The sequence below is a fragment of the Trichechus manatus genome, unplaced genomic scaffold (assembly GCF_000243295.1).
Source record: "Trichechus manatus latirostris isolate Lorelei unplaced genomic scaffold, TriManLat1.0 scaffold00063, whole genome shotgun sequence".
NCBI classification, from domain to species: Eukaryota; Metazoa; Chordata; class Mammalia; order Sirenia; family Trichechidae; genus Trichechus; species Trichechus manatus.
Window position 1 is genome coordinate 1427329 of NW_004443999.1, and position 20371 is coordinate 1447699.

Genomic DNA, 20371 nt, shown 5'->3' on the forward strand with positions numbered 1-20371 from the left:
AAGGTCAACAGTTCAAATCTACCAGCCACTCCTTGGAAACCCTATGGGACAGTTCTACCCTGCCTTATAGGGTCGCTATGAGTTGGAATCGATTCGACGGCAATGGGTTTGGTTCTCTTCGACTATAGTAATAATTATGTGTCTCAGAAACAGAACCAGACCAAACCAAACTACTTTCTTTCAACTTTATCACCGCCTCTAATTACTGCCCATTTTCTTTTATCTTAAAATGGGCTGTCTACATTTGCCTGTTCTACTTACTCAATTTACATTCCCTTAATCATTTGAAATGAGTCCTTTTCCTTTTTTTATTTCTCTTCTTCCTCTTTGCTTTCCTCTTTCTTCTTCCCTTTTCTATATCTTTTCTTTTCCTCTATTTTTCCTGCCTGTTTCCTTTGGGACTGACAGTCATACCCACCAGTAAGTTTAGCCCCATTGGTGGTCCGTAGGTTCTGACCTCAGAACTTGCATGAAGTGCCCCAAACCATCCTGTGGACTTCACTTACATTTCCCCCTTTTGTTCGAACTTCTCTTCCAGGCCTAACAACTATTCCTGCCCTGGGAAAGAGTTCTCCAACTTACACAGTCTCCTTGTTGTTGGTTTTTTTTTTTTTTTTTTTTTTAAGGCTTTCCGTATAACATTGTCAACTGATTAACCTTTAGGCCTGAAAAAAATGAGAATATCAAAGCAGTATAATTTTCAGCTGTTTTCCACTGAAGGCTACATCAATCATAGAAATGTCTTTGACTCCTGTTTGGTTATTGCACCAACAATTGACTATAACTTTCTACGTTAGAGGGAGATAATGGTTTCTTGGGGTAATAAAGCTGTCAGGAGGAGGGAGACTTTCATCTAACTTGATAAAAAATGTGGAAGGATTGGGTAGCGGCACAAGGACATTGAGGAGATGGCAACATCTGGAGAATCGAGGGGCTTAAACAGTCTTGTAATTTATGGGCCTGGGAGAAATGCACTGGTCTGGGAGCCTGGAAAGCTGGGTTCTATTCTCATCCCCACCACTGACTTTCCCAGTAACCTTGGGCAAGTAGCCTGACCTTTCTCTGCTTCTTTTATCCATGTGTAGGCAAGGAAAATAATAATACTGGTACTTAGCTATTCGTTGCCCAAAGAGAGTTTTTATTTTTCTCTTTTCTTTTTTTTGCTGGATAAATGAGACACACTCTCTGAAGCTGTTGCATAAATTCAAGGTCTTATTCTCATCAGACTTTTTTTTTTTTTTAATTTACAAGAGCTTTAATTTATTTTATTAGGAATTCATTATCCCTAGGATGCCAAGAAGTTTAATGTTAAGACCATGGCAATTTTAAAGAGGAAGAAGGTGCAGCTCAGAGAAATTGGTACTTTCAGAATCAGAACTTTAAGATCCTATCAATCACACCAGTTTTCTTCCGTTTAATCATAGACTCACTGGACAAAAGAGAAACTTCTGCAAATAAAACCAGAGATGCCTCGAAAATACAATTATTTGTACTTAATTACTGGAAGGTGGGTCATAGTCATTGTGAAACAGCAATGAAGTCTCCACAGTCCAATTGGGTGTCACGGAGCAAAGTTAGGGCTCAACTTGGGGCCCTCCTTCTCCATGCAAACTTCCCAAGTCACAATCCCACTTATCTCGATACTCATAACTCTTATTGCCTGTAACATCTATTTTTCAGTTATATTCTATTTTTGAAATAGCTTTGTTTTATTGTAATTTAACTTCAAAAAGATGGTTATTCCTGTTGTTACAAATTCACTCATTCCTTCCACAAATAAGTGCCCATGAAGCATCAGTCACTCTGATGGCCTGGGTGCTCCTACAGTAGTGAGCACAGCAGATGTAGCTCCTGCCTTCGTGGACCTTGAGGCTGAGTGGGGACATAGATAGACATCAAAACATTGCCATGCAAATATCTAATTGCAATGGTGATCCTTGCTAAGGAACTACGTTAATAGAAATGGTGATTGCCCCTTATACGATTTCACTGGATATTATTACAGCTCCCAACGCCCTTCTTTCATCTTTCTTGAGGCCATTCCACCTGCACCACCAACAGCCCTGATCCCTCACTGTGGTGTGTGTGTGTGTGCGCGCGCGTATGCACGTGTGTGTATTGTATTTGGTCTCTGTTCTGACTGCAGTCACACTGTCTCTGGCCGGTGACAGACCTGGTGGCCTGTGCAGGCCCTGTCTGATCTATTTGTTTCTTGTTTATTTTCTCCCTTGGGATGATTGTGCCAAAACCATGATGCACTTCCCCTTGTTTTTTCCTCTTTCCTGATCCACTCAGCTTAGCTAAGCCCCCTCCTCATTAAAAAAAACATTTGCCATCAATCCAATTCTGACTCATGGTGACTCCATATGTATCAGAGTAGAACTGTGCTGCATGGTGTTTTCAGTGGCTGATTTCCAGGCCTTTCTTCTGAGGTGCCTCTGGGTGGACTTGACCTTCCAACCTTTCAGTTAGCAGCTGAGCATGTTAACCATTTGTAACACCCAGGGACTGCAAGCCTCCTTTGGACAATCTCTGTTACTAAAGCACATATGCATTATCTTTTCAGGTTCTCAATTCATTGAATCATAGGGCCCTAATTATGGTGGATAAGTGAATATAAGATCGTTAGCTATAACTTCAATATAAGAGAAATAAAAGCTCTTTGTTTAAAAGTTAATGCAGAAATTGTAATGACCAGAAAGAATCAGTGCCATCAACCTCCAGTCTCTAGGAATGCACACAACTCCCCCTCCGAGTTTCCCCAAGCTTCCCTTGCTCCTCAGCCTGTTTTCAATTAGTTCTTTTCCTCAAACTTCAGCATTTGAGATAATGAAAAAGGCTATTTCTTACTCAACTGTATTGTTTTTCTGTGCTATTAAATTACCAGTTTTGAAACACGCTGCTTTCTACTATTTCTCATTGCAAATGTGCAGAATTTCAATTACGTTAAGATCCCTTCCAACCCCGAAATGCAATAATTTTATATCATAGAACAAATAAGGCCTTTTGAGGGCTAACTTACGAACTTAACCACAGTTGGTAACATTTTTTGTCTCTATGGGGAAATCTTCCTTGAGGCTTGAATTTTAACTAATGACTTATAAATAAATATTCAGAATATAATTCTTTTGTAAATAGGACCATCCAGATTATAAACCCTGTAGGTACTAAACTGTTTTACATATAATCATTTCTTCCAAAGTGCCTATTACAACACCTTACACAGGAGAGGTGGTCCGTGGATTTTAGTTTAAAGATAGGGAGAATCCACAGCTCTTCTGAGCAATTCACTCTGGTGTTTTACAGCTTCTTTTGTCTTCTGTAGCGTAGCTGAAATCAATTTCTACTTGCTTTGCCCTTTGTTAAGCTAGAAATAGCTGATGACCTTTTTATTTTAAAAGTAATTAGTTTTTTTTTTTAAATTATGTACTTAAATACAGAAAAGTACAGAGAATAATATACCATGTACCCACCATTTAGGCTGAACAGATACTAACATTTCGCAATAATTGTTTTAGATACATGTTTTTTCCTTAAGAAATAAAACAGTACAGTTGAAATTTCTCTACTATCCTTGTCCCTTCTCCTTCTTTCTCTTATAGAGATAACCAACGTCCTGAAATTCGCTTATTTCATTTCCATGCATAATTTTATGTTTCGTACATGGTCCGTATTATCAGAAGGGACCAGTCCTTGGAGAAGGGCATCACGCTTGGTAAAGTAGAGGGTCAGCCAAAAAACAGGAAGACCCTCAAGGAGATGGATTGACACAGTGGCTACAACACTGGGCTCAAACATAGCAACGATTGTGAGGTTGGCGTAAGTCTGGGCAATGTTTTGTTCTGTTATACATATGCTTGCTATGAGTTGGAATCAACTGGACAGCCATCTGACAACAACAGCAATATATATATATATCAGTAAATAATATAGTTATTATTTTGTACATTAAAGGAGATATTAGTGGTAGAATACTGTATGCATCCTTTTGCAATTTGCTGTTTTTATTTAACATCAATTTTGAAATGTAGCCATGTTGATACATATGAATCTAGTTCATGTATATTAACTTTTAAATAGAATTTTATCATATGAGTAAAATGCAGTTTATTTTTCCATGCTTCCCTGATGGACAGGGTTCCCCAGGATGTTGAACCTGAGACCAAAGCTTACGTGGAGGACAAAGCTTCCTAGGAAGTTTGGTCCCAGGGAAGCAGGGTCCCAGTGAAGGAAAATGGCAATAAAGCAGGAAAGGAGGAAAAGCTGATATGGGGATACTGCTGACCACTGCTTGTTATAAAGTGCTGCTGATTATCCTGATCTTATGGGACTATCCTTCTGTGGGCCATATGAACTACTGTGTCTCAGGGTAGTCCTTGGGTATGGGGTGTGGGGATGGAGAAAGAGAGAATTTAAGCATCTTTTGTCTCCAACTTGTCAAAAATTTGCCCCATGTAAGGTGTTATGGATTGAATAGCATTCCCCAAAAATATGTGCTAACTTGGCTATGCTGTGATTCTCAGTATTGTGTGGTTGCCCTCCGTTTTGTGATTTGATGCAATTTTCCTATGTGTTGTACGTAAATCCTAATTTCTGCCTGTGGTTTATGAAGCAAGATTAGGTTACGTTAAAGAGGAGTAGGGTGGGATGAAACACTCTTGCTCAGGTCACAGCCCTGATCCAATGTAAGCGAAGTTTCCCTGGGATGTGGCCTGTATCACCTTCTATCTTACAAGAGATAAAAGGAGAGAGAAGCAAGCAGAGAGAAAGGACCTCATACCACCAAGAAAGAAGAGTTGGGAGCAGAGTATGTCCTTTGGAACTAGGGTCCCTGTGCTGAGAAGCTCCTAGACCAGGGGAAGATTGATGACAAGGACTTTCCCCCAGAGCCAACAGAGAGAGAGCCTTCCCCTGGAGTTGGTGCCCTGAATTCGGACTTCTAGCCTCCTAGACTATGAGAGAATAAATTTCTATTTGTTAAAGCCACCCACTTGTGGTATTTCTGTTATAGCAGCATTAGATAACTAAGATATAAGGTTTCTAGATTTAGCAAATAAAAATACAGGATGCCCAGTTAAATTTGAATTTCAGATAAACAACAAAATTTTTAGCATAAGTATATCCCATGCAAGATTTGGGATATACTTATACTAGAAAATTATTTGTTGATTATCTGACATTCACATCTAACTGGTATCCTGTATTTTATTGCACAGTCCTAGTTACATAGGGGGTTAATACCCTACATTTCCAGACAGTGCATATGGGCGTGCTGACTGTGTCCTAGCATAATACCTTGTACATCATGGAGTCACAGATCTGAAAATTGGAAGTCACTTTAAAGGCCATCTACAAGAGTGGTTCTTAATTTTTTCCACTTCCTTGCTTCACATTCTCACTAGTAATGACTAATAATAATAATTAATAGTACCAATAATTCTCAGCTGGTGATGGTGGTTATGGTGATGTACGTGTGTGTGTGAGGGAGGAAGAGAATGAGAGAGAGAGAGAGAAGATGAAGGCAGTTGGGAGGCAAGTATGTTTTGAAAAATTCTCCAGTCAATTCTGATACATATTCCTATGGTTGTGTACTCCAAACCCCCACCAAATCTCTGATCATCTTGGGGAACCATGGAAAGATTCCCAAAGGAAGTACTATATGAGGTAAAATTCGAGGCTTGATGAAGGAAGTAACCTCATGAAAAGAAATGGTATTGAAGAGAGAATTTCAGGCCAAGGGGACAGCTTTTTCAAAGGCCTCTAGGTGGGAAAGGGAGCATGGTGTTGTGGGAAAACTGAAAGATGGCGAGAGTGGCTGAGCAAAAGGAAACAGAAAGAGTGATGAGGTATGTGACTGGAGAGACAAGTGGAGTCCCCACCTGTAGGCCTTCATACATTATATTAAGGAAAGGCCAGAGGCCAGGACTTCTTCTAAATGGTAATTAGTTAATCTGACAAACTAATTCTTGAGCATGAGATTGCTGTGTTGATGCTTTCCACTCTCCCAGACAACAAATGGAGCCCTATGGATAAATGCTTTAACCCAAAGGAGTGACTTTGAGAGAAGAAATTTAAGTCGTGTCAAGTTTGAGAAGGGATATTTGGGCAGGCAGGGCCTGGTGGTGCCTTCTAAGTCACACTAAACTAGAAGCTGACTTTGGCTCTAGTCATGGTTCATGTGGTTCTACATGTACAAGAGCTATTCTGTTCCATTACATATAATGTAGACTAGACAGAGAGATGGCAGAGAGACACTGAAATTCATGAATTCATGAGATCAACTAAGTAGAGTGTAGCTCTCTCTGTTATCTGTTATTTTTTTTGAGAAACAGGCAAGTAAGAGGAAAATAGGCAGATATTTCAAGACTTTTTTTTTTAGTAAAGAAACTCTTAGAGAGCCTTGTTGCATCAATATAGATTGAGCACCATCTCCTATACATTCTCCACCCTCTTCTACAGCTGTAGGGAGTGAACCCTGAGGATAATCACGATGCTTCCATTTTATCGAGTGTCTTACCTGTGTCAGACACATGGGTCTTACCTGTGTCAGACATGTGGAACTGCTATGAAACATCCATGAGATAGATGTCATTACTGCCATTTCACAGAGAGTAAAAACATGAGACTCAGAGAGGTTAATTAGTGTAACGTCACTTAGCTCGTAAGCAATAGACTGAGGATTTCAGTGTAAGTCTGAATCCCCAAATAGTACCACCTCCTACTCACTATACTACTTCTGTTCAGTCTTCAGGATGAAGAAGGCCCCCAAATCTAGAAGAAACTGAATCCTAAAACAAAGGTTTCATTCTGCTCACCAGAGTCCACTTTGAAATGTAGGAAAGTGGATTCAGATGTTTTGAAACTTCGCGGACTAGAAAGGGTTGTTAGGAACAAGCCTTCCTTTAACTAGAAAATTCAATTAACTAGAACACTCCGTTCCCCATATGCTCCTATTAATTGCTGTTTTACAGTGCTACAGGGAAAAAGTGACGGGATTGTGCTGGGAAAAGAGAATGAGCAGTGAGAAGTCTGAGAGTCCCAAGGGCTTTGAGAATAAATTATCTGATTAAGATTGGGGCTCTCTCTTCTTGCTTGAGGTTTTTATTGACTTTGAATTCAAATCAGATGCCTCACATGAGTTCTTCACATCAGAGTAATGGGGTTGGGAACCGCCTTTGGTGACTTTCAAGCTGCATCTTGGCAGATTTCCTTGGTTATATTGGGCAGTCAGCTTTCTCATTTATTTCCTCGATACCCTTTTGGGCCCAAAGTCTGATGGGTCTTATTTCACCTTGCATTTAAACCCGAGAGATCTTTGTGTAATTAGGACTCCATTGATTGAATAGCCTTCCTCTTAAGAAAGGAAAGAAAGAGGTAAAAATGTCCAAATACTTCTGAGTCAACGCATCACCCGCACATGTATTTACTGCTCTTGTGGTTATTTTAAAACAGAACTTTCCAAGGAAAAGCACAGTGAGAGCAAACACTCTGCAAGGACATGCCTGAGGGGATCACTTTAGAGCAGCCAGAAGCCCAGGATCTTCTTGGATATCACGGAATCTGGAGGTGCTCCAATATGTAAACTGTCCAGTAGGAGAAAAAGATACCTGCTGTGTTGTCAGGTCACAGCTTCAGCTTTGAGGAGAAACCAGTTAACCAGTTGCTGTTGAGTTGATTCCAAGCCTCGATGGTGTAGTTGTTAAGAGCTCGGCTGCTAACCAAAAGGTTGGCAGTTTGAATCCACCAGCCACTCCTTGGAAACTCTATGGGGAAGTTTTACTTTTCCTACAGGGTCGCTATGAGTCGGAATTGACTCAAAGACAGCGGATTTTGGTTTGGTCGTGGTGACCTAATGTGTGTCAGAGTAGAACTGTGCTCCATAGGGTTTTTAATGGCTGATTTTTCGGAAGTACAATGCCAGGCCTTTCTTCCCCCAAGGTGCCTCTGGGTGGACTCAAACTTCCAACCTTTTGGGTAGCAGCCAACCATGTTAACCATTTGCATCACCCAGGGACTCCTTGAGAGAAAAAGTTCAGAATAATAAGACCACCTATAGCATCAACAAGGATCCCTCGTGGCGCAATGGTTAGACACTTGGCTGCTAACCGAAAGGTTAGTGGTTTGAACCCACCAGCTGCTCTGCTGGAGAAAGCTGTGGCAGTCTGCTTCTGTAAAGATTACAGCCTTGGAAACCCTATGAGGCAGTTCTACTCTGTCTTATACGGTCACTATGAGTCTGAATCAGCTTGATGGCAATCAGTTTGATTTGTTTTTGTTCAAGAGTTCCTGGAGATCCTCCATGAAATTCCTGTAGAAGCTACAGTGTGACTCTCAAAAGACTCAATGGGTTTAATTTAACCTATGTCAGCATTGCCCTGGAGGATCTGGTTCTTTGATCCATCTATTTTACACTGACTATTGCGCTGAGGCATGTGTGTGTGTGTGCACACAGATCAACTTTCCTCTTTTATTATTTATTTTCAAAATCTGTTATTTGTATATAGTCAAAGAAAAAGTAAGATATAACTGATTTCATGTTCTTTCACAAGCAGATATTGCTACAAGCATGTCCTTTATTTTACTCACTATTTATAATTTTTTCCAGCAGTGGTACTTTAATGTAAGATGTGCAGATGAAAAAAGGTCCTCTGTGAGATTCATCCCAATCAGCCTCCCTTAGTCTTCCTTAGTGGCAAGGGGTGTTTTTGACTAGTATATTACTCCTGTGTAGAGTTCAGATTTGGCTCATTTCTCAGGTAACACTGGAGTAGAATGTGTATGTTATGTGAGTTCAGATAAAACCCAAACCCAAACAAAACAAAATAGAAATTGTTTCAGTTTTTATAACCTCATTTTGTCTGTGTGTGTATGTGTAGAAATGGCCTAGTGAGGGTGTCTGACTTTCTCTAACTTCACAAGGGGGAAGGAGAATCAAGATCAACAGCCCAAGGATGATTCCTATGAGGCAGAGGTCAGACATACCTCCTCTCTTCAACCTTTTTACCAATTCTGACACCAGCCATCCCTCCCACGACACTCTTACTTCTCTGCTGGGTCACAAAGAACTCTCAGACCATACTCACAGTTATGGTGTTTATTAGGGAAGTAACAGGGTACAACAGGGATCACGAACGACTCAGAAGTAACAGGAACAACTCAGGATACAGTTCTGGATCAGGACAGCTTCTTCTTGCCCTCTGCCGCTGGGCCCTGCTTAGGGTCTTTTTGGGCAAGTGTAACAACTCTTAGCTCCTGTGGCAAGCTCCACCATAGCCATCTTGCACTGGTTTCCAGGTTCCTGCCGTCTTGAGCCACTGTCTCTCGTTGTCTTCCATTTTATAGCTCCTCTCTCTGGCTCCTGGGTCTAGGAGGTTCTCAGTGCAGGGACCCTGGGTCCAAAGGATACACTCCCCTCATGTCTCTTTTTCTTGGTGGTAGTGAGGTTCCCCCTCTTTCCACCTCTGGGATGACTCATTTTAAGCCTAGCAAGATGGCAAAACTGACCAATCCCCTCGTTAGGGTTCCATACACCTTACATTTGAATGGTCCTGCCCCAACAAGAGTGCCGTGCATCTTATTTGCATTATTATAAACTGTCCAATCCCCTCAGTGGGCCATAAGCACCTTATTTGCATAGTCCCACCCAAGCATTTCCTGGGTGTTACAAGGACTAGGCTAGAAGGGCCATATTAAGTAATTTATTGCACTGTACTATGTGTGCGTGTGAGTATGTGTGTGTGTATATATATATGTGTATGTGTGTATATCTCCAAAATGTGATTACAGTGGACATTCTGTTTTAATACCTGCTTTTTAATGCCTTCCAATATATCATTAGCATGATTTCTTGTCATTTAGCATGCAGGCTTGCTCATAATACAATCATTATGCTTCTCTTAGCCTCAGCTCCATATGATAGTTTATACTTTTTAAAAAAATTTGTTTACTATTGATTTAAGAAAAAATTACTGTGCTTTAGATGAAAGTTTACAGCGCAAGTTAGTTTCTCATTCAAAAATTTATACACAAATTGTTTTGTGACATTGGTTGTAATCCTTGCAATGTGTCAGCACTCTCCCCCTTCCCCCGTCCACCATGGGTTCTCCATGTCCATTTGTCTAGTTTTCCTGTCAGTTTCTGCCTTCTTGTCTTTGCTTTGGGGCAGGTTTGTCTATTTTGTCTCATGTACTTGATTGAACTAAGAAGCACGTTCCTCACATGTGTTATTGTTTATTTTATAGGCCTGTCTAATCTTTGGCTGAAAGGAGGACTTTGGGAGTGGCTTCAGTTCTGAGTTAGCAAGGTGTCTGGGGGCCATAGTCTTGGGAGTTCCTCCAGTCTCTGTCAGACCAGTAAGTCTAGTCCTTTTTTGTGAATTTGAATTTTGTTCTACATTTTTCTCCTGCTTTGTCTGGGGCGCTCTATTGTGATCCCTGTCAGAGTGGTCAGCGGTGGTAGCTGGGCACCATCTAGTTCTTCTGGGCTCAGGCTGGTGGAGGCTGTGGTTCATGTGTCCCATTAGTCCTTTGGGCTAATATTTTCCTTGTGTCTTTGGTTTTCTTCATTCTCCTTTACTCCAGACAGGATGGGATCAATAGATGTAGCCTAGATGGCCACTCCCAAGTTTTTAAGATCCTAGATGCTACTCACCAAAGTAGAATGTAGAACATTTTCTTTATGAATTATGTTATGCCAATTTCCTAGATGTCCCCTGAGATCATGGTCCCCAGCCCTAAGCCCCAGTAACTTGGTCCCTGAAGGTATTTGGATGTGTCTAGAAAACTTGTATGACTTTGCCTTGGTCATGTTTGCTGATTTCCTCTATATTGCGTGTTGTCTCTCCTTTCACCAAAGTTAACACTTGTCTGCTATCTAGTTAGTGATTTTCCCCCTCCCCCTCCCCTCCCTCATAACCATCAAAGATCTTTTTTGTCTGTATGTAAACTTTTCTTGGGTTTTTATAATAGTGGTCTCATACAATATTTTTCCTTTTGTAGCTGACTTCTTTCACTCAGTATAATGCCCTTCAGATCCATCCATGTTGTGACACGTCTCACAGATTCATCATTGTTCTTCATCGTTGTTTTGTGTTCTGTTGTGTGTATGTTTATCCATTCATCTGTTGATGGGCATTTAGGTCATTTCCATCTTTTTGCTATTGGGAATAGTGCTGCAATGAGCATGGGTATGCATATGTCTATTAGTGTGATGGTTCTTATTTCTCTAGGATATATTCCTAGGAGTGGGATAGCTGGATCGTATGGTATTTCTATTTCTAACTATTTAAGGAGGCACCATATCGTTTTCCGTAGTGGTTTGTACCATTTTACATTCCCATTAGCAGTGCATAAGAGTTCTAATCTCCCCGCAACCTCTCCAGCATTTGTTATTTTCTGCTTCTTTGATTTGTGTCAGTAATGTGGGGTTGGGATGGTATTGGATAGTAGTTTTGATTTGCATTTCTCTAAACAGCTAATGATCAAGAGCATTTCCTCATGTGTCTGTTTGCCTCCTGAATGTCTTTTTTGGTGAAGTGTCTGCTCATATCCTTTGCCCATTTTTTAACTGGATTAAGGTATTGAAGTATTCTGTGGATTTTAGAGCTTAGATCCTTGTGGGATATGTCATAGCCAACACTTTTTTTCCCAGTCTGTAGGTTTTCTTTTTACTCTTTTGGTGAATTCTTTTGATGAGCATAAGTGTTTAATTTTTAGGAGCTCCCACGTATTTAGTTTCTCTTCTGGTGTTTGTTCATTGTTTGTTATGGTTTGTATTATATTTATGCCATATTTAGGGCTCCTAGAATTGTCCCTATTTTTTTTGCATGATCTTTATCATTTTAGGTTTTATATTTAGGTCTTTGATCCCTTTTGAGTTAGTTTTTGTGTACGGTGTGAGGTGTGGATCCTGTTTCATCTTTTTACAGTTGGACATCCAGTTTTGCCAGCACCATTTGTTAAAAAGGCTGTCTTTTACCCATTTAATAGACTTTCGTCCTCTGTCAAAGATCAGCTGACCATAGGTGGATGGATTTATGTCTGGGTTTTCAATTCTGTTACATTGATCTATGTGTTTGTCATTGTACCAGTATCAGGCTGTTTAGAGTACCATTGCTGTACAGTAGGTTCTGAGATCAGGTAGTGTGATATGTCCGACTTTGTTTTTTTTCAATAATGCTTCACTTATCCGGGGCCCTTCTCTTTCCATATAAAGTTAATTATTAGTTTTTCTATCTTGTTAAATAATGCTTTTGGTATTTGGATTGGGATGGCATTATATCTGCAGATCACTTTGTGTAGAACTGACATTTTCACTATGTTGAGTCTTCCTATCGGTGAGCATGGTATGTTTTTCCACTTAATGTAGGTCTCTTCTGGTTTCTTGCAATAGCATAGTGTAGTTTTCTTTGTACAGGTCTTTTACATCCCTGGGTAGATTTATTCCTAAATATTTTATCTTTTTAGGGGCTATTAAAAATGGTGTTGTTTTCCTGATTTCCTTTTCAAAATTCTCTTTGTTGGTATATAGGAATCCAACTGATTTTTGCATGTTTATCTTGTATCCTGCTACTCTGCTGAATCTTTCTATTAGTTCCAGTAGTTTTCTTGTGATGTCTTTGGGGTTCTCGTTCTCTCTGTATAAGATCATATAATCTGTGAATAGGGATAGCTTTACTTCTTCCTTTCCAATTTGGATGCCAGTGCAGAGCAGGGAGCGGGGAGCGGGGAGGTAAATGGGAGAGAGGTTTTTCCCTAAGGGGGTTGTTTTTGATCGCGGTAAGCCATACGCAAGTACTTATCTTTCGCTGATGGGGACTGCTTCTCACTGTTTCTGGGTGGCAGTGTAGACTCTCTGGAGCTGGGTCTCTCCTGGTGCAGAAAACACGCCTCCCGAGCACTGCTGCTTGCCTGCCTCACTGCTCACCCACAAGCTGCTCAGGCCCGAAGGGCCCAGGCTCTCGCCGGGTCAGGTCTGGCAACTGCTCGCTGCTTCTAAACCGTCTCTCCCTCCCTCTGCCACTCAGTCCAGTTCTTCAACTCTGCCTTTGATGTTCAGGGCTCCCAGACTGCCATATATAATTGAATCACTTGTTTTTTCAGGTCTTTGTCATAAGAGAGTCCACCGGAAGCATCTGACTACTCCGCCATCTTGGCCCTGCCTCTTCTGATTGATTTTCTAATGCTGAACCATCCTTGCGTACTTGGTATGAATCCTACTTGGACATGGTGTATTGTTTTTTTGATATGATGCTGAATTCTCTTGGATAAAATTTTACTGAGAATTTTTGCATCTATATTCAAGAGAGATATTGGTCTGTAATTTTCTTTTTCTGTGGTGTCTTTGCCTTGCTTTGGTATCAGGATTATGCTGGCTTCATAGAGATAGTTTATACTTTTAATAGTTATAGTGTATAACACCCATTGGCAATTTATTTCAAATTCTTGAAACTGAAACTCTGCTTGGCTTACCTGATAAAGTTCACATTCCTCTTTTTTCATGAGAGCTTTGCCATATCCGCTGGTAGCCTATGGGTAATCTATTTGTTTAGATCAGGCAATTAACCCTGACCATCAGAATTGGCTGGGGATGAGGATGGACTGGGGGTGGGAAAGATTCTCTTTTCCTCATCTGTCTTTAACTTTTTATTGGTGTTTAGTCCCACCTTCTTACTTCTTTCCTTCTGAGACTCTGAAGACAAGAATGTTAGATATTTTGTTATAGTCCCACAGGTCTCTGAGGCTGTGTTCTTGTTTTTTTTTTTTTAAAAAACTGTTTTCTCTCAGTTGTTCATATTAGGTAATTTCAGTTGTTCTATCTTCCATTCAAAGAGTCCCTGGGTAGCACAGAAGTTAAGTGCTTGACTACTAACTGAAAAGTTGGTGAACCCATCCAAAGGCTCCTCAGAAGACAGGCCTGCTGATCTGTTTCCAAAAGTTCACAGTCTTGAAAACCGTATGGGGCAGTTCTCTTGTGTACACACGGGGTCACTATGGTTCAGAATCAATATGATGGCAATTTTTGGTTTGGTGTTGGAGCTTTTTCCATGTTGTTTATAGAGTACTTATTATCTAAATATTTTCTGTCTTGCTAGGCTAGCCTTTTCCTCATCCTTTGGCTAGAGAGAGCAGGCTTTTCTGTCTGCATCCACTGGTATTTCTGGGTTATCAGCTTCTCAAGCTCCCAGTCTGGAATAAATGAAACAAAACAAAACAAAAACAAGCCAGGGAACATACCACCATGTGATTCCTTGAGTCCCAAGGTCCCTGGCTTGTCTGTCTTCTTCTTTCCACCTTTCAGGCTTATGTTTGTTTTATATATAATGTCCAGAGTTTTCAGGTGCACACTGAGGGAAAACTAGGAAAGTATATCTCCCTCATCTTTTTGGAAGTGTAAGTCTCTTTAATGGTGTTTATATGATGTAAAAAGTATTCATTTTTTGGAGCTAAGTCAATTTTTTCTTTTTGCTTTTGATATCATGCTTCCTTCCCTTTCTAAAATTATATAAATATTCATCTGTATTTTCTCCTAATTGTTTCATAGTTTCATCTTTTACATTTAACTCTTTAAACAAGTCTTTATCAAAATCTGGGCCATCAACCCCAGTTTTTGGGCCCCACCTAAGAACTAAATTAGAATCTCAAGAGCCTCCCCTTTTAACAAACCTTCCAGGTGATTAAATACATGCTAAAATTTGATGTCTACTGCTTTATCTATTCAAAAAAATTTTATGTAAGTTGTAAGGTAGAAATTTCATCTATTTTTTTCCTAAGTAGTTAGCCAATTGTCCTAAAACCATTTACTAAGTTATTCTCTTTTCTTCACTGATTTAAAATTTCACCATAATCACATATTCAATTTATATACAAATATAAACATTTGGGTCTGTTGCCAGACATTCCATTCTATTTCATTGATCTGTCTGACTATGCTGGCACCAGTAACTTACTCTTTTTAATTGCTGTAACTCTAGTCTGTGTGGACTTCTGAATGTTGCCCTATACCAGTCTCTAAAAGCCTCATAAGAAACATTTGCCAGGAGAGAATTAGATGACTCATATATGAAGATGCTTTGTAAACTGCAGAGCTCTCTAGCCTCTCAACCCAACCCTGACACCAGCACTTCCTAAAACACTGATCTCATCCTGTCCCTTCCTGACTCCAAAACCTTACTCATAAGATGAAGCTCATTATCCTGGCACTCAAGGCCCTTCCTCCACAGTCTGGTTCCATTTACCTTTTCGATGTGACCTTCCACTTGTCTTCAATAAGATCCTCTTCTCTAATTAAGCTTATCTATTATATGTTTTCCAGACTTGTCTGTCACCCTTCTTGCATTTGGTCTTGTTGTTATTCCTACCTCGAAGTGCATTTCCTTAAATTGCTTACTATCCTCCAAGACCAAACTCCTTCCAGAAGGACTATCTTTTCAGAAGCTTTTAAAACAATTTCCAGCTTACTTGACTTCTCCTTGCAGTCACAGAACTCACTTTACTTTTAGCACATATTGATTTATGACAGTTCTCATATGAGGAAATTACTTTGTTCTTTCTAGAGAGTATATCTCCTTGTACTCAACTATACCGTAATATTCTTAAATACGGAGGCTTTCTATCCTTCTTCTTTGTGGACCCCTAGGTCACCCTAGAAAATCGTGATACACATGGTAGACATTCACTCAATAAATATTTATTGGCTAAATAAAGGACGAGTAATACTAGATCTTGATGAAAGTCCATGATTAATTGAGTACTTCAAACCCAGATGGAGGCTTCCTCTATTTTCGGGCATGTGTTCAGTTCAGAGCAAATTCACAGATAAACTGTGAGACAATGATAGTTGTCTTTGTCCAAAGGAAATGGACATTTGCTGTGCCTAGCACTCTGCTGGTGAGATCTTTTAATCCTCACTTTAACTCTCTGAGTTCTCTATTATTATCTCCATTATGTAAAAGATGACCAAGGCTCAGAGTAAAAGGTTTTGGGACTAGAATTTAAATAGGAAAGATATTGATGATAGAAGGTTTTATTCTTTTTTTTAGTTATGTGTAAGAAGAGGTCTCAGAAAAACAATGAAATCCCCAAAAGTTTATTATAGACAGCTTCTACATTTGGCCCTTTCCCCTGGGATGATTGTCTTGGGTTGGTACTACTTGACCCTACCCCAAGCCCAAGTTCTGAGTCATCCCTCCTGTATATTCATCAGCAAGACAATGATCTCATGGGACACAACGGTCCTGTGCACAAATGTAGAACACCATGAGTTTCTTCTTTAGATTCATGTAAAAATCTCCTTGGATGATCTCTGTAGGACAGAAAAGAGGATGTTTTAGAGATACTATCATTGTCTGCTCTGCCCACGGCACCCTCAAAGGGAGTTTACCTATCTAAAGCCCTTGATGCCAAAGCAGCCAAGGTTTTTATCACTTGATTCAATTCTTACTTGACAGCTGATTGGCCTGACGTACGGGTGCTCAGTAATGAGCTAGACCAATCGAGTTCTTGCTCTTGTGAATAGGAACTAAGAAATACAGAGTATAGTTGCCAATTGGATATGGTGTTGTAGTTACAGGATGGGCCAGGGAAGTTGGGATGTTGAAGTGAAGCTGTAACACTGAGGATGAGGAGAAAAAGAAAGAATGAGCCTAAGAAAGAATGAGAACAAGGCTTCCAGCAAGAGTATCTGTCCCTGGAGCTACAGTGATTCCAGAAATACTCTCTATTCAAGCTCTCTTGAGCTAACCCCTTCGCTCACAATACTGGATCTCCTCAATTCCTGTCCTTGAATCCTCATGAGATCATTTGAGCCTAATAAGAAATCCTACTATTCTTATTTTTTTTGACCAAGCTTGAGGAAGGGGAAGGCTCCTTTTATAGAAATTGTTGTTACTTTCCCAGTTGTAGTGACCCCATGCACAATGGAACAAAACACTCCCTAGTCCTGCGCCATCCCTATGGTTGAGTGGGGATCAGAATGTTGTGATCCATAGGATTTTCATTGGCTGATTTTTGGAAGCAGATGGCCAAACCTTTCTTTATAGTCTGTCTTAGTCTGGAAGCTTCACTGAAAGTTCAGCACCATAGCAACACGCAACCTGCCCCCCGCCCCCTTACTGGATAGACGAGGGTGGTGGTTGCACATGAAGTGCATTGGCCAGGAATTGAATCTGGGTCTTCTGTATGGAAGGTGATAAATCCACCACTGACCTACCACTGCCGTCTCATCCAAATTGTCGTTAGTTGCCATTCAGTCAATTCTGATTCATGGCGACCCCATGTGTGCAGAGTAGAACTGCCTCATAGGGTTTTCGAGGCTGTGACCTTTTGGAAGCAGACCTCAGGCCTGTCTCCCGAGGTGCCTCTGGATGGGTTTGAACCACCAACCTTTCAGCTAGTCATCCAAATTAGCCTGGATAAAATAAGTGATACTAAGGTGAATGGATGTCAGCGGTGTTTCTCTCTGTAGAACACATATTCAAATTGTAGCAGGAGTCAGGTAAGTTAGAACAGCTGGATGGACTTTTTTTTTTTTTTTAAATATTGCCCTTAACAAGGTTTTAAGCCTTTAGAATATTTTATCATAAACATTTTCAAACATACAGAAAAGTAGAAAAAATAGAATAAACATCCATCATAATCTACCATCTGAATTCAATAATTAACATTTATTCATATTTGCTTTATCTCTCCCTCTTATTTATTGCCGAGCCATTTTAAATTAAATTACAGATATTACAGCACATTATTCCTAAATACTTCAGCATGCATCTCCAAAAAAAAAAAAAAAAATTTCCTATGTAACCACAGTGGTATTATCTCATATAACAAAACTGACACTATTTTCCTAATATCACTAATGACCTGGCCACGTTGAAATGTTTCCAATTTTTCTCAAAATGTCTTTTGTAGACATTTGTTTGTAAGCCAGACAAATATGGCATTGCATTTGATTGTTGCATCTGTTAAATCTCACTTAACCTAGGACACACCTCTTCCTCCCCACCCACCCCTCCCCCTTTTTTTTTCAAATGAAGAGGTCAGGCCAGATGTCTTGTAGAATGTCCCACATACTAGATTTGTCTGTTTGTTTCTTCATAGGGTTGTTTACCTTTTTCTCTCTTCCCGTGCTTTCGGTACAGTGTATATTAAATCTAAAGGCTTGATTGTATTCAAGTTAAATATTTGGTGCTAATACCTCAGAGGCAGTGATGTTGTATACTTCTTATTGTATCACATCAGGAGGCATATAATGTTTGGCTGTACCATTGTTTGTGATGCCATGTTCGTTACTCTGTTAAAGATGATGACAGCCAGATCTTTCCATTGTATAAGTAAATATTCTCCTTTATGATTAGCAAATAAGCTGTGGGGTGATACTTGGGCGCCAGATAAATATCCAGTTTTCTATTAACCTTTCACCTAATGATTTCAGTATCCTTTATTGATCCTTTCTTGAATGGATGAAATTTCTTGATAATTGATACTTTTTGCCAGAGCAGGTTACTGGGGAATTGAGAAGAAGAGAAGTGAGGCCTCCTTTATTAGAGATCATTATGCATGTTACTGCTATTATAGATATACTTATTGTTATCTACTGCAGCCTAACCAACCATCCCCAAATACAGTGACTTAAAACAGTGTCTTAGGCTGGGTTCTCTAGAGGAGCAAAATCAGTGAAGCATATGTATAAATATATATAGAGAGATTTATTTCAAGGAGATGGCTCATGCAATTGTGGAGGCTGGCAAGTTCCAAATCTATGGGTCAGTGGCAGGCTGGAGGCTTCTCCTGACTCATATGGTAGCAAGGGCTGATGAACCCAAAATCTGCAGGTCAGGTGGCAGGCTGCTTGCTGGCTCACGTCCCAAGAACCAGAGTCAGAGGATGATGAGGCAAATACATGATCAAATGCAGGATTGAGAGAGAGCAAACTTTGCCAGAACATCAATATATATTGGCTGCAGGCCACATCCCAAAGAAACTCCCCTTTCAACTGATTAGCTGCTCATATCAGGTCACAAAATGGAGGATGATTACATAGTATCTGCCAAACCACTCAATCATGGCCTAGCCAAGTTGACACATGACCTTAACCATCACAAACAACAATTATTTTCTTATTTCTCATGTTTCTGTGGGCCAGGATTTCAGGAAGGGCTCTGCTGGGTGATCCTGGTTTGGGGTCTCTCACAGGGTTGTAGTTAGATGGGGCTGGAGCTGGTAAAGCAGGGAACTAGACTATCTAGAGGGTAGCTGGACATCTCTCTCTCTCTCCCTGTAGTCTCAGTGCTTCTCTGTGTAAGCTCTTCATGGGCTAATTTGGATTTCTTCAGAGCATAGCAGTCTCAGGGTGGTAGGACTTATTTCTATGAGTTCCAGCATGTTTCCAGCAAACCAGGTGCAAGGAACATGATCTTTTGTGATCTAACATTGGACGTCGCATAATATCACTACCACAGTATTCTATTGGTTGATTAGTGATTCAAGGGTTGAGGACACAGACCCTACTTCTCAATGATAGGAGTGTCAAAAAATTTGTGGATATGCTTTAATACTATCACATTTTTATTATGAAGTAAACATATATACGTCTGCATTTACTAATATCTGTATCTTTTAAAAAGAATCTGAGTAATTGATTAATGATAAAGCAAATAGAACAATTAAAAGTGAGACTGAAACAAAACCAATTGAAAGGATCAATGAAACAGATATACCAGCCACTTGGACTGATTCTAGTTCCTTGTGTTAAGCCCCGTATTTACTTCTGGGCAGTGAAGGCAAAACATGAGGGACTTTGGCGTTTGTAGCTGTAGTGTTTGGTAAAAGGAAGTTTACAAATTTATGTTGAGAGTCACTTTTTCCCTTTGACATTGAATTTTAGGAAGACTTTATTGAATGAGCCCTTTCATCAGGGCCATTGAGAAACATAATAGTCAGTGCATGGCTTTGGTTGCTCAAAAGATAGAGAAATGCTCTTTAAGTGGACACTAGTGATATCATTCCTCTGTGGAAACAGAGAGATGAATAGTAATGCTAACTTTTATCTCATTTCTGTGGGGAGCTAAGATATGATGTGGGTATGTTGCCTTCTGAAGATCTAACAGGATCTGGCAGACAGGAGCTGAGGGAGCTCACAGTAGTGATTTTTCGACTCTGGCTACACTTCAGAATCATGGTAGAGGGAGTGCCTTTTAAAAATCCTTATACCCAGACTTTTACTCAGACCAGCTGAATAAAATCTCTAGGGTTGAGGCATGGGCATCAGTATTTTTTTCTTTTTAAATTTTTTTTATTGTACTTTAGATGAAGGTTTACAGAATAAATAGTTTCTCATTAAACAGTCAGTACACATATTGTTTTATGACATTGGT